The 14,023-nt window shown below is 42.3% G+C and overlaps 1 long non-coding RNA gene across 1 annotated transcript in view; it reads right to left on the bottom strand.

The window, feature by feature from the left end:
• Window positions 1-5,957: 5,957 nt before the first annotated feature.
• Window positions 5,958-14,023, bottom strand: part of LOC138160985 (uncharacterized) — a 51,627-nt gene continuing 43,561 nt past the window's right edge. Inside the window, exon 3 of the long non-coding RNA XR_011168229.1 lies at window positions 5,958-6,627. This is a non-coding gene — a long non-coding RNA (uncharacterized lncRNA). The remainder of the gene's footprint in view (window positions 6,628-14,023) is intronic.

Genomic DNA, 14,023 nt, shown 5'->3' with positions numbered 1-14,023 from the left:
TTGATTGATTGATTGCAAAGTGTAGCAATGGAAAGTATTGTCTTGGTCAAACAGTTGGATCTGTCTGTTGATCTGTGCTAATTTCTCAGACATTTAGAAGCCCTGTCTGTTGATCTATATTTCTCTGCTTGTATTTTCTCTGAAGTTCAGGATGTTGACTTTCCCCCTGAACTAGTGAATGTAATTAAAAAGATTGTTGACCCCTCAAACAGCTGTCTTTCCCAGTAAAGCAGATCAAAAATTTGTGTTAGCAGCCATCCTGGGTATGCTAATGTGGTTGCTGCTACAGGAAAGTAAGTGAGAAACAGTATGTTATAATGCAATGGTTTCCAACATTTTTTGTTCTTGAATCCTTTTCTGTAACAAAAGACTATGTGGAGAACCCCACGGGTAATTTAATACTATTCTGCAGTTATTTGCCACTTGAGGTGCCATTAAGGAATTTTAACATAAACCCCTTGGACCATTATGGCAAACCCTGCCATAATGTTCGAACACTGCCTTTAAGATTTATGAGTTGTGTGACACTGGGCAGGTCACGCAGTTTTTTTCACTTGTCTGCCTCAGTTTCCTCACCAGTAAAATGAAGAAGTTAGACTCAGTAGTCTCTAAAATACCTTCTGCCTCTAAAATCTATGGTCTTATGATTTGTGGCTATGAGGTTGTGAATGGTGGTAACCTCAACAGTAATAGGGAAGTTTAGAGAAAGGGTGGGTTTGTGGGGAAAGGTAATGAATGCTGTTCTGGGCCTGTTGAGTTTGAGGTGTCTCTAGAACAGGCCTGCATAACAGATGACCCACAGCAGCTGCCCAAGGATTTAGGGCAGCGAGATGGTTGGTTGCTATGGGTCACATGACAACTGCGGGGAAAGCCTTTGGTGGGTCACTGTGGGACATGTTGTGCAGGTCTGCTCTAGAACATCCACTTTGAAACATCTAGAAGGCATCTGATGATGTGATTGGAGGACATCTTGACTAAGTGTCCCCAAGAGGCACAGGCTTAATTCTTATTTGCTTCTGTTTGTGTAACTATTCTGTCAAAGGTTCATCTGTGACGAGGGGGACTGGGTACGCCTTGGGGAATTTCTTACCTTTTTGGCTTTTTGCCACTTCCCAGTAAATCTAGGAACATCTAGGAACAGTGTGTTGTCACCTCTTTCCCTTCTGTGAGCATCGCATGCATACACGCACACACACTGAGTTAAAAAAAAGCTAACAAAGGAAAAGCTCTACTGACAGGTCAAAAAAATCAATAGAACTCATAGCAGGGCCTGTTCTTCCCCAGAGAACTGTGGCACTTTAATCACTTAAGGTCATGTACTAGATAGGATTCCAGGCAGGGACATGTCTCCTCATGTCATCTCCCTTGAACTTAACCCCTTGTAATGGGAATGTAAATTTTTAAGATCTTCCCTGCCCCTAGGCTTAAGTGCACCTGGAGCCTGCGGTGGAGGCTTGTGATTGGGAAGTGGGTCAAGAAGGTTGCTACGTTCTCTGAGCCAGGAGGAGGCTATATGAACCCTGATTTGAGGCTTTGTTTTGGGGCTCACTTTGAGAAGTGTTGTGTGATTTGACTAGATGAGACTCTGGACAGCTGTTGTTTTGAGAGCCCCACAGCTTTGAAAAACCCAGATGTTGATGTTTCCCTCTCTGGTAACTGTGATTTGGTATGAATGTAATGATTGGACAGTTTGGAAACCTGTCTGCTCGATCTGTTTCTCTGTTTTTATAGTTTTGTCTGTATACTCTGAAGTTCGGGGTGCTGACCTTTTCCCCCTGAACTAGGTAAATAATATATGTTTGACTGATTAAAGTAAGCTTGTTAACCCATTTTGAGTTGCTTTCCTTTAGCAAAGCAGGTCTAAGAACCTGTGTTGGCAGCCACTCTGGGGACGCTAGGGTGCTTGCTGCTACACCCCTCCTGGCTCCCTTCAAGTCTCACATAAATCTTACCTTCTGCAAGAAGACTTTGGCAGTCTTTCTTAATGCTTGTGCCTTCCCTATGTCTTTTTCTCCAATTTTATCCTGTACGTGTCTTGTTCATACATGATTTGCTTTTAGGCTTCCCTATTAAGGTAATAAAAAAAGGGTAAAAAGAAAGGGTAAGCTCCTTGAGGGCAGGGACTGTTTCTGCCTTTATATCTCTAGTACTTAGCACAGTGTTTGGCACATAGTAGGTGCTTAAATGTTTGTTAACTTGATTTTGAGCATTTGGCATCCTTGGCTTGCTTTATGACTAAGCAGGGCAGCTCTGAAGGCATCATAAAAGCTCTTTTCTGTAATGATCCTCATCCCAGTAGGTCATACTTAAAGGATCTTCTTTCTTGGCAGGTGACAGTTCTTCCAAAATTTCAGCTCAGATTCAGTGACACATCTTTACTCTGCACAAGTGAAGGACACATTTGTCCCTCCTCTCTGGAAACAAGTCACTCTAAAATCCGATGTCCTCTTTCCCCCAGACAACGTGTGATTTGCCTGAGTGAATTTCCCTTACAGGTCTAGAAGATTTTAAAAGTGTTCCAATTTCTCCACAATTGTCTCTGAATAGTCTTTGTGTCTCCCTCCCTTGGAGTGTTTGGGCAAGATTATTCAAGTCACCTTTACTCCTACGCACTCCCTAGGGCAGGAGTTATGCAGGGAAAACATGCACTTGTCCAATGATACCTCACACTAGGAAAATGGACAGAAGAAAAAAAGTTCTGAAGACCTTTGTTTCAGAGGAAAACAAGATGAATTTGATTGAATCCCTTTTAAGTCAAGTTTTATTCCTGAGTTGTTCAGGAAAGACATTTTTTATTCTTTCTTCATGGAAGCCCTACTTATTAGGCCATAGCAGCAAAGTGGATTGGGTTTTTACTGAACCAGGAGTTAGAGTGCAGTCATTAGAAGACCACTCATTACTCTCACAGAAGCCCATTGAACTCCAAGGATTTTCTCAACTAAGACTATGTAGGCCAGAAAGTTAGAATAATTTTATTGACATGAAAAGAATCAAATCTATTTTTCATTTGTACCTTGTACTTATATTTGAGCAGCAAAACAAGGCTAAGTGAGAGGCAGCATGGCATACTGGATAGTGAACTGGCCTTTGATTCAGGAAGACCTGGGTTCAAGTCCTTCCTCTACTACATACTGATTGTGTGACCCTGGTCAAGTCACTAAATGACTCTAATACTGTAAGTAACAGAGCAGGCTCCTATATGAATTAGTAAATAGTTTCCCAGACCAATGAAACTATAAGTTCTGGTTCCCTAACTCCCCACAGTAGAAAAGGATCAAGTAGGATTTAGCAATTATTATCGTATTGTAGGTGTGATAGAGATAGGATTATGAATTAGTAATGAAACGACTAACTCTGCATAATATTATTAATTAGGTGAAGTTTGTATTCAATACCCTTTCTTTTTTTAACATTTATTTTTATTTACTTTTTTTTGCCTTTTTTTTTTCAGAGGGGGGAAGGCAGGGCAATTGGGGTTAAGTGACTTGCCCAAGGTCACATGACTAGTTTTGTGTTAAGGGTCTGAGGCCGGATTTGAACTCAGGTCCTTCTGACTCCAAGGCTGGTGCTCTATTCACTGTGCCACCTAGCTGCTCCCTCGATACCCTTTCAATATCCTTTCCCAAACCTAAGGCACCTAATATGCTAGCTTTTGGCTTACCAGCTCCTCAAACCTACCCTTCCCTCTCCCTCTTCTCACACTGTTCTACCTACCTTATCTTATTGGTTCCTGATCTACTCATCCATCAAATTTTACTTGCCAGGTTAGTGTAGGTGAGGGAACCAGGTAATTTCAGAGTTCTCTGTGCTGATGAGTGAGTGAGAGCTAGTTAAGGATATCATACACATGTACAATTGAATTTTAACCGAACTCTCTTTGAGACACTATATTCATTCAAGGAATTAACTCTAACAGTTTTGTAGTGTCATGGTAGTCTAGTGGAGGAGATCTTTTGGCTGGAAAAGACATTTTTTGGTGCCCATTAAACTCATTTATTCATTCAATCACAATTTATTAATCATTCAAAAGGCATATATTTATGTGTCTATACAGACAGAAAGATAGTATATTTTGGGATCCACACCCAAAGTTCCTTCTTGGGAAAGGATACATTGCCCTCTGCCCACCTAGAAGGGCAGCTAACTCTGTAAATCTTCCCCTTTTTCCCCATTCCCAGTGCACCTATTCACACTGACAGCGGTAATTGTCAAAGTCACAATGATCTGGACCTCCCACTCAAATTTCACCAGTTGATTAGCCCAAACCTGTACAGTTGTGTGGTGAGAAAACCATAGCTAAAGTCTGAAGCCATTCTAGTGGGGATCTACCCAGAAAGTGGGATCTAAATGCCCCTGAGACATATTGGTCATAGGTTATCATAGGCTATGGGGGTGGTTATTATATATGCGTGTTATATATAATATAATAAATATATAATTCTAGTTATATGTTATTATACATATATGTGTGCGTGTATGCATATAAAAAACAAATTAGAGTATGAGTGGTGTGACAGGACCAATATCTACCAGGGTTTCTTCCTGCTCGCCTCCCCAGCATGGATGAGACAAAGGAGACAAAGGACTTAGGAACTGTAATTGATTGGTCCAGAATAGGGAAGGGCTGAAGCTATGTTTCCCTCGACGCAGCTAGCTTCCTGGTGGCCTCTTGCTGTGGTGATGTGATTTTCTGGTTACGTAGGGACATAAAAAACCTACCCGCATGGGGTTGGGGTCCCTCTGCCTTGGTGGATATCTGAAGACCATGAGAATCACTACACCATGCCCTGCTGACCAGATGGAGGCCATGCCTATGGTTAAGTGCCATGATATCCTTGTTATGTTAGGGCAAAATAAACCTCTTTTTGTTGACTGTTCAATGACCTCTGAGTGTCTCATTTCATCTCAAAATCAAACCTGAACTAGCATGATATTAGTGATAGGTCTGCCCCAACATTTGCCATAGTGGATTTTATGGCTCACACAGTTGAGTTGGAGGAAGGGTGTTTTGAATACCAAGAATGGGGTGATCAAAGGATGGCCAGATACAGCATGGTGGCACCTGGTGGCAAAGGTTCTTCTGGTCATGTATGTGGAGTCCTCTCTATGGGACAGGGAGCAGGCTCCCCATTGCATGAACAGATTAGCTCAATGAGTGCTGGGGCAGGCTACCAGAGAAGGTAAGGAAAGTGCCAGTGTAGCACTTCCTGATTTGTTGACCATCCTGCAGAAGCTGGGAGTTAGTATAATAAAACGGAAAATAAAATTGACCCAGTGCATTCAGTAATGCAAGTCCCTGGTTTCAGCACTCAAGGCTGAGGACCAGCTAACGGAGCTCATGGTCATGCAAGTGAAGGATTTCTTGTGATCAAAGAGAGGACTGACAGGCTATAGACAGGAACCCACATTATGGTCTTTACCCCAAAAATTTCACTGCATCCCACTGAGATCAGAGCCACAAGAAAGGACAATGAGAGCACAAGTGAGAAGAGAATTGGGAACTCCAGCTATTTAAAAAAAAAAATCACTTTTGATCAGAGAAATGCAAATTAAAACAACTCCGAGGTACCACCTCACGAACCTATCAGAGTGACCAATATGATAAAAAGGGAAAATGTTGGATGTGGGAAAACTGGAACATTAATGCGCTCTGGGTAGAGTTGTGAACTGATCCAGCCATTCTGGAGAGCAATCTGGAACTATGCCCAAAGGGCTATAAAACTGTGCACACACTTGATCCAACAATACCACTGCCAGGTGTATATACCGAAGGGAAAAGGGACCTATCTGTACAAAAATATTGATAGCAGCTCTTTTTGTGGTGGTTAAGAACTGGAAATCAAGGGGATGCCCATCAATTGGAGAATGGCTAAACAAGCTGTGGTATATGATTGTAATAGAATGTTATTGTGCTGTAAGAAATGACAAACAGGATGATTTCAGAAAAGACTTATAAAGACTTACATGAACTGATGCAAACTGAAGTGAGCATAACCAAGAAAACATTGTATACAGTAACAGCAATATTGTTTGAAGAAGAACTGTGAAATAATTCAGATATTCTCAGCAATACAATAATCCAAGATAATCCCAAAGGACTAATGATGAAACATACTATTGCCTCCAAGAAAGAACTGATATTGATTGAAAACAGACTGAATTATGTTACTTTTCAATTTATTTCTTTCATTTTTTTCGAGTCTTTTCCTATAAAATGACTAATATGGAAATGTTCTACATAACCGGCTCCCCCCCAAAACAAAACAAAACAAAACACCACCAGCCCCAACTGCTCCTGTGAGAGGGTGATTTTCTCCATTCAGGAAGCAGAAGGTAAGCGGGCCTTCACTATCAAAGAACTGAGTAGGTTTCATGAGAAGCTAAAATGGAAAGGAATCTGATGAACCCTGGAGCCACGAGTGGGTCCTGAGGGCAGGGTCTAAGTGAGTCAGTACAAAGACTCTCTGCTGTTGAGTTTCATGGACTTAGGAGCTCTCTGGGGACTTACTGTTAGGAAGTAAGCCAGCTCTTTGAGTCTTCTTTGTCCTTTGTTTTTGGTGGCTGAGATGGGGAGTTATTCACAGCTGACCCAGTAGAGATTGTCCTGGTTCCCTGATGGAGATCTATCTGTAAGGAAGAGGATAAAGCTAAAAGGAAATGGATTTAGATAGATTGGATCTATGCAGCAGAACCCACCTCCAGAGCCGGCCACAACCCATGACCAGCACTTCTCAGGGGCATTTAGATCCTACCTTCTGGGTTAAGACTCACTAAAATGGTTTTGGACTTAAGCTATGAGTCATTTACCATGTAACTGTACAGATGTGGGCTGATCAATTGGTGAAATCTTAGCGGGAGGTCGGAGTAATTGCAACTTTGGCAAATACTACTGTCAATGTGAACAGGCACACTGGGAATGTTGGGGTAAGTCAGATGCCCTGTTAGGTGGGCAGAGGCCAATGATATCCTTTTCTAGAAGGATCTTTGGGTTTGGAATCTGAAATAGGGGGCTGATAGGAAAGCGATTGACAGCCAGACTATGGGGGTGCTAATAAAACTGTACAGGGAAGTTCAGCAGTAAGACAGTAGGGATCCTTCAGCGCCACCCAAGCCTAAGGCATCCTTTAAAGCCTCTGCTCTATTCCCATCATTTGGGGGAGGTTACAGAGGACAGGTGATGGAGGGAAGTGATATCATGGGCTCCTTGGAGTCAGTATCTATGGGGGCCCTTTCAGTTAAAAAACCAATGTTAACATTTATATAGGTCTTATTATGTGCCAAGCACTGCCCAAAGACCTTCATTTGGTCCTCACAACAAATCCTGGAAGACAGGTGCTATTATTATCCCCATTTTATAGATGAGAAAACTGAGGCATACAGAGGTTAAGTGATTTGCCTAGGGCCACATAGCTAATAAGTTTATGAGGCTGAATTTGAACGTAGGTCCTCCTGATTCCAGGCCAGAAACTCCATCTATCTACTGTGCCACCTAACCATCCCTTTCTGCAGGCTATTGTGGGTAGGGTCAAATGGAAATTCTTAGAATTGCCAGAACCAATCCATGTAGTTAACACCAAGGAATGTTCGGTCCCCATGGAGAGCAAATATATTTCTTCTCTAGTGATGGAGATGAAGGAAGCCAAAGTACTTTGTTAAATTCTATCTATAAGGACCTGGCTCCTGAGTAATGCTATTTCACCTGGTTTACTCAATGGCTCTGTCTGCTCCAAGAGAGGCACATGCAAGAGGACTTTAGCAGTATCAATCTGCTAAAGATACACTAGGGAATGAAGGTCTTTGGCTGGCCTATGTGGGAGCCTTGAGGCAAGGGCAGAGAACATCCACATCTACATTGATTCCTAGACTGTGGCCATGGGTTTGGCCAATTGGTCTGAGGCCTGAAGAGCACAGGACGAGACAATCAAAGCCTTTCCCCTTTGGGGTCAGAACCAGTGGAGGGATGTTGCTGTTTCCTTCCACTGTGTACAATTGTTTGTGGGGCATTTCAGCACACATCTGATGCATCATAGGCTAAACAACCATGTGGGAGCCATTAAGTAGACAATAGGTTTCAGTGCCAATACAGATGTTAGAATGGTGGTGCCATGCTGTGCTGGGCAAAGGACCATACAATTCTCCTCATTTAAGGACAAAGCAGCTATTCTTGTTCAACTGGGGTCCTTGTGCCATTTGAAGTGTCCACCAAACCCATGTGACTATCAACCCGTCCTTAATTGGCCAAATGGCACTCTCCCATCTCAGGCCAAGAGGTTTGTTCCTGCTAACCAACAGCTGCCTCATTGTACTTTTGTCTGCCCATGTCAGGTATCCAATCTCCTAAATCCATCTCTGTGACAAATCAATGACACTCTAGGCAGGGAAAGCTCTCTCCATTCCAGGGATTTCTGGGACACAATCTCTAGGAAGTTTCCCTTGATAAATACGGACTGTTTTTAGACATGGTTCTGACTGACCCTCTCTGGTCCTTTCTCCTTCTGCAGCAGTCATCTTGGCCTTAAGGACCTTGCTCACTTAGAGGAGTCGGTACTCCCTATAAGAAATAGCCCACATACCTCTCAGTTGGCAAACTTCCCTTCCCCTTGGAAGGAACAACTTCTTCCCAGAAAGGGCTTGAGGACCAAGGGTGAAATTGGCTGGAGGTATCTTGCTTTCTAATGGCATGAGAGAAGTGAAACTTTTGCTATATATCCATAGTGAATGTGATTTACTTGAAAGTAAGGAGAGCCTCTAACTCATTCAGTGGTAATTCTGAGTCTCTCAATGGGGGTGATGGAAAGTCTTTCTTTAGCCCTTGTGGAAGAAGGGGCACCTCCTCTAAAGAAGCCTGTGAGGGGACAAAGATTTTGTATTATTCCACTGATGGGGCTCTCAGGGAGAGAGAGTTTTTATTGGGTGAGTCAGGGAACACTGAGTGGGTGATGGTAGTGGGAAAGCCTTGATATTCACTTAGATCCTGGGTCAAGTTGCATGCAAGAGGTCACTTTACTACAGATGACCCTGATGCATGATAAAGAACTGCACGCTGTGCCAGAAATCAGCTGGGCCATTGCTATCCCCTTGTATCAGGAGAAGGATCTGTGAGTTCTGAAAGTATCATCTGTGCCCCATCCCTGATTTTTCTGATGCTGTTCCATCTGATCGTCACCAACTTGTGTTAGGCGTAGACTAGTGTAGGCTGCAAAGGTTTGTCATTCTCCAACACTCAGACTAGAAGATCATTGAAATCTAAAAGCATTTCTGGCTTTTGTTTAACTTCATAATTAAAAGAGAAACATTTTACTTGTTCCTTTTTTGCTCTATGATGATTCTTGGCAGCATTTAGGGGATGGGAGGCGAGGGGTAAGGGATGTGGGAGGAGGGTGGTAGTGTCTGTATTTTTTCCTTTTTCTTTTTCTCGTAGTAGTGCTTATGCCAGGAGGATTGTCCAGTAAAAGCCCCGGAAGCATTTCCATGATGGAAGATCTGAAGGTCCTTAGGACTTTGTCACCATGTGATAGGACATGGTGTATGACAGTGTTGTCATTTCACGGTGCACTGTGTTGGTACCATCTCAAAGAAGTCAGAGTTAGACCACCTCTAAGAAGTGGGTCCAAGAGGAATCAGCAACTTAGTAAGACAACACAGGCAAATTTATAGTGTAATGATGCTGATTACATTGCAGAAATTATGAATATTAAAAAGGCAGGAGGGGTTTGCTAAGGGATTAGGTAATAGGAGAGGGGTCTCTTCTATGGTTCAGTGGGTAAACATCCTGATTGTGCTGCTTTCTGATTGGCTAGCTATCGTGACCTTCTCTGGTCAAGATGGATAGGTCCTGTCTTGAGCTAAATGGATGATGTGATTGTGGTTGAATACAAAAGCATTGAACAAGAGTTCAAATATGTGAATTAGATCTAGGGGCAAGGCTAGCTAGGGCTAATGGCTATATTGAGTCCAGGGGTCTGTGGTGAGGTTAAAGCTAGATTGTATGGTTAAATCAGGACATGCCGACTGTTCAGTGGGCCCCATAAGGAAGTTAGAATATTGGGGCTGGGGGCAGGTTTATTGGGATTTCAAATCATTATCTACCAGGGATTCCCTCTCCTTCTCTCCAACATAGTTTTAGGAAAAACAGGGAAGAACAGTCCCAGATTGGCCTAGAGGTGGGGTGAGGCTCAAGTTTCACCTCCCTTGATGAAGTTTACTGGAAACCCCTGACTGTGTTGATGTGACTCCCTAGTAGTTCCTTCCTAGGTTGGGTCTGGTCCCTCCAACTGGATGGATGACTAAAGACCACAGAATTATCACACTTTGCCTTGCTGACTTGGTTAAGTTTCTAACTGGAGATAAGGGGAGCTAAGAGAGTGATTCTTGCTGTTTATACTTTGTTTTCAAAGAGGATCAATGACATGTCTTGTCGCCCATGAATTGGATTTAAGTGAGGCTGAGTTGCACTTTCTCTGGAGAGTCATGGAAGTCCAGTGGAAAGACAAAAGTCAGGACAAGTGGTGACAGTCCAGGATGTAGTAGATTACCTTGGCTACTTCTTGTCTGACCAAGTTCTAAACATTCCACAATGCCTGCTTCAGCCTCCTTCTTGGTCATCATCTGCCCATTCCACCAGGAGAAGTCTTCACATGCTTGGGGTAGACATTCCCCTAACTCACCTATGGGTATGAGGTCTACCAGTTACCTTCAACATGGTTTAGCCCATCACTGGAGAAGGTTTATTGGTTATTTAGCTGCTGTGCATTCTACAGTTTCTTGGAGCTACAGATGAGAGTTGGGTGAAATGTGGACACCAAAAATGGTTGAGCAGCCCTGAAAAAGGGCCCAGCAAGCCCTCATACCAGATGTGCTAGTCCTATTTTATTTATTTAGCAATTCCATGTAAAAACAATTTTTAACCTTCATTTTTCACAATTTTGAGTTCCCTATTCTCTTGCACTCTCCCTTCTTTTCCCTATCATTGAGAAGGCAAGCAATTTGATAAAGGTTTCACAAGCACAGTCATGCAAAACATACTTCCATATCAATCATGTTGTGAAAGAAAACCCAGACCAAAAACTTCAAGAAAAATAAAGTAATAAAAAAGTTTGCTAAAATCTGCATTCAGATACCATCAGTTTTTTCTCTGAAGGTGGACAGTATTTTCATCGCAGGTCCTTCAGAATTGTCTTGGATTTTTGTATTGTTGGAAATGACTAGGTCATTCACAGTTGATTGTTGTATAATATTGTGGTTACTATGCACTGTGTTCTGCTGGTTCTGCTTTCTTCACTTTGCATCCGTTCCTGTAGTCTTTCCAGGTTTTCCTGATAGCATCCTGCTCATCATCTTGTTGCTTTATAGACTTGCTATGTTTGGGCTAAGAAAACTTCCTTTTTTTTAACCAATTCAACTTATTAGTGCCTCTTTTTGTCCCTACATTGAAATGGAACTAACAAAGTGTGGGGGTCACTCAATAGGTGGTAAACCGAGTAGTGAGAGCTATGAGATAAAATGAGAGAGAATTCACTTTTGGTTCAGGTGATAAGAGATTCATTTATTCAGTCCTTCCATCCTTGCTAACTGTCATCCTATATCTCTTCTGCCCTTAGTGGCTAAATTCCTTGAAAAGACCATCTCTTCTTAATTCCTTGCAATCTGGCTTTTGATCGTATAATTCCACTGAAACCTCTCTCCAAAGTTATTAGTGATCTCTTAGTTGCCAAATCCAATGGCCTTTTCTCAATCCTTATTCTCCTTTATTTCTCTGCAGCCTTTGACACTATTGATCACTGTCTCCTCCTTGACACTCTGTTCTCATAAGGTTTTTGGGATGCCATTCCCTCCTGGTTCGTCTTACCTATTCCTTGTCTGACCCTTCCTCTTTGTCTACTTTGCTGGATTCTCTTTGAGATCATGTCCTTTAACCATAGGTGTCCTTTAGGGTTTGGTCCTGGGCACTCTAAACTCTCTGCTGAATTCCAATTTTACATTTCCAACTACCTTTCTAGATGTTTCACACAAACGAGATGTCTAGTAGGCATCTTAAACTCAACATGTCCAAAACGGAACGCATTATCTTTTCCCCAAACCCTCCCCACCTCCTGCCTTCCCTATTACCATAAAGGGCAACACCATCCTCTCAGTCCTTCAGTATTATAACCTATGAGTCTCCTTGGATTTCTCACTAGCTCTCCCCTCTCTTATCTCCACCCTCCATCCAATCTGTTGCCAAGATGTGTTGATTTGACCTTTGTAACATCTCTCCAATATGCCCCTTTCTCTCCTCTGGCACTACCACCACTCTGGTGTAAATCCGCATCACCTCACACCTGGATTATTGCAATAGTCTTCTGATGGGTCTGCCTGCCTCAAGTCTCTGCCCACTCCAATTCAACCTCCATTCAGGGACTCAAGTGATTTTCCAAAAGCAAAGTTCTGATCTTGTCACTCTCCCAACAACCCACGCCCCCCAACTCAGTAAACTGCAGTGTCTCTCTATTGCCTACAGGATCAAATACGAAATGCTCTGTGTGGCATTTAGACCCCCTTCATTACCAACCCTCTTCTACTTCTCCAATCTTCTTATACCTTACTCCTCAATGTGAATTCTTAGATACAGCGACACTGACCTCCTTGCTATTCCATGAACAAACAAGACACTCTATCTCTTGATCAGGCATTTTTTCTGACTTTCTCCTAACACTTAGCATACCATCTGTCGCATAGTAGGCACTTAATAAATGTTTATTGATTAATTGAGGAAGTGTTATTTGACTTAGGCCTTGAAAGGTGGATAGAATGTGAACAACTTAAGGAGAACGGGAAGGGCATTCCAAGTAGAAAGAAGAGTGAAGAAAAGTTCAGATAGGAATATATGGTTTTCAGATCACTTCTAGTAAAGGTTATCTACCATGTATCTAGAAGCATGACTTTCTCTCTCTCTTTCTCCTCCTCCTCCTCTTCATTTCTCAATGTGCATTCTTGCTCTCTCTATTTTGATCTTTGACTCTGTCTCTCCCTCTTTCTCTCTTTCTGTCTCTCTTTCATGTGTGCTCTCTCTCTCATTATCCCCCCCTCTCCTTCTCTGTTTCTCTTTGGGTATCTGTTCCATTTCCATTTCTCTTCCATTTGAACAAGTTGAGAATGGTAGCTCTAAGCAGCCTTAGAACTGTTCTTGAAGAATTTTACTTTCCTCTTACTAATTTCCTATCATTCAAGGATAAGCATGTGTTGTAACCTCTCTCTCTCTCTCTCTCTCTCTCTCTCTCTCTCTCTCTCTCTCTCTCTGTCTCTCCTTCTCCCTCCCTCTCCCTCCCTCTCTCTCTCTGTCTCTCTGTCTCTCTGTCTCTCTCTCTCTGTCTCTTTCTCTCTCTCCCTCTCCCTCTCTCTCTGTCTCTCTCTCTCTGTCTCTCTGTCTCTCTGTAATATCTAGATAATCTGCCTTTCAATATACTTAATTCCTCTCAGTCTAAATAGATAAGCAACTAATAGGACTACAAAGAATTTTTCTTCCATGGGAACCCATTTGCTAATGTCTTTGCCTTTAAATATAAGGTGGATTAATTACAGAACCCAAAGTTGATTAAAGCATGTCCCCAGGTCTCATACAAGCACTCAAGGTACTACATATATATCGGGTATAGGGCAGCCTTTTTCTTTTTTAAATACATTTTGATTAATATCTTTTGTTTTCATATAACATAACTCTGAAGATGGACTTTTCTAGTGAGCAACAACTAATCCAGCTTGGTCAGAGTGCAGAGTCATGCCTAAAAATAGTCGCCCACTTTACCCCTGAGTAGGTGCGGTCTTGTCCAATGGTGGCAGCTTGGAGGACTTCTGAAAATTCTTGCTGGGTCTTCCTTTAGATTTCAAAGGGGATAGGTGACACAGTGACTGCTGTAACTTGGTTTTCACAAGATCTCTATCTCTACTTCTCCATGTTCCTTATCCATCCATGCTTTTTACTTATATATCCTTATTGGGGAATGCAAATCATTGAGGGCAAGTACTATTTTTCTGTTTTACCTTT

Source organism: Petaurus breviceps, unplaced genomic scaffold (assembly GCF_028583685.1).
Source record: "Petaurus breviceps papuanus isolate PSGF00001 unplaced genomic scaffold, PetGlider_PUasm1.0 183, whole genome shotgun sequence".
Lineage (NCBI taxonomy): Eukaryota > Metazoa > Chordata > Mammalia > Diprotodontia > Petauridae > Petaurus > Petaurus breviceps.
This window is presented reverse-complemented; position numbering and strand designations above follow the sequence as displayed.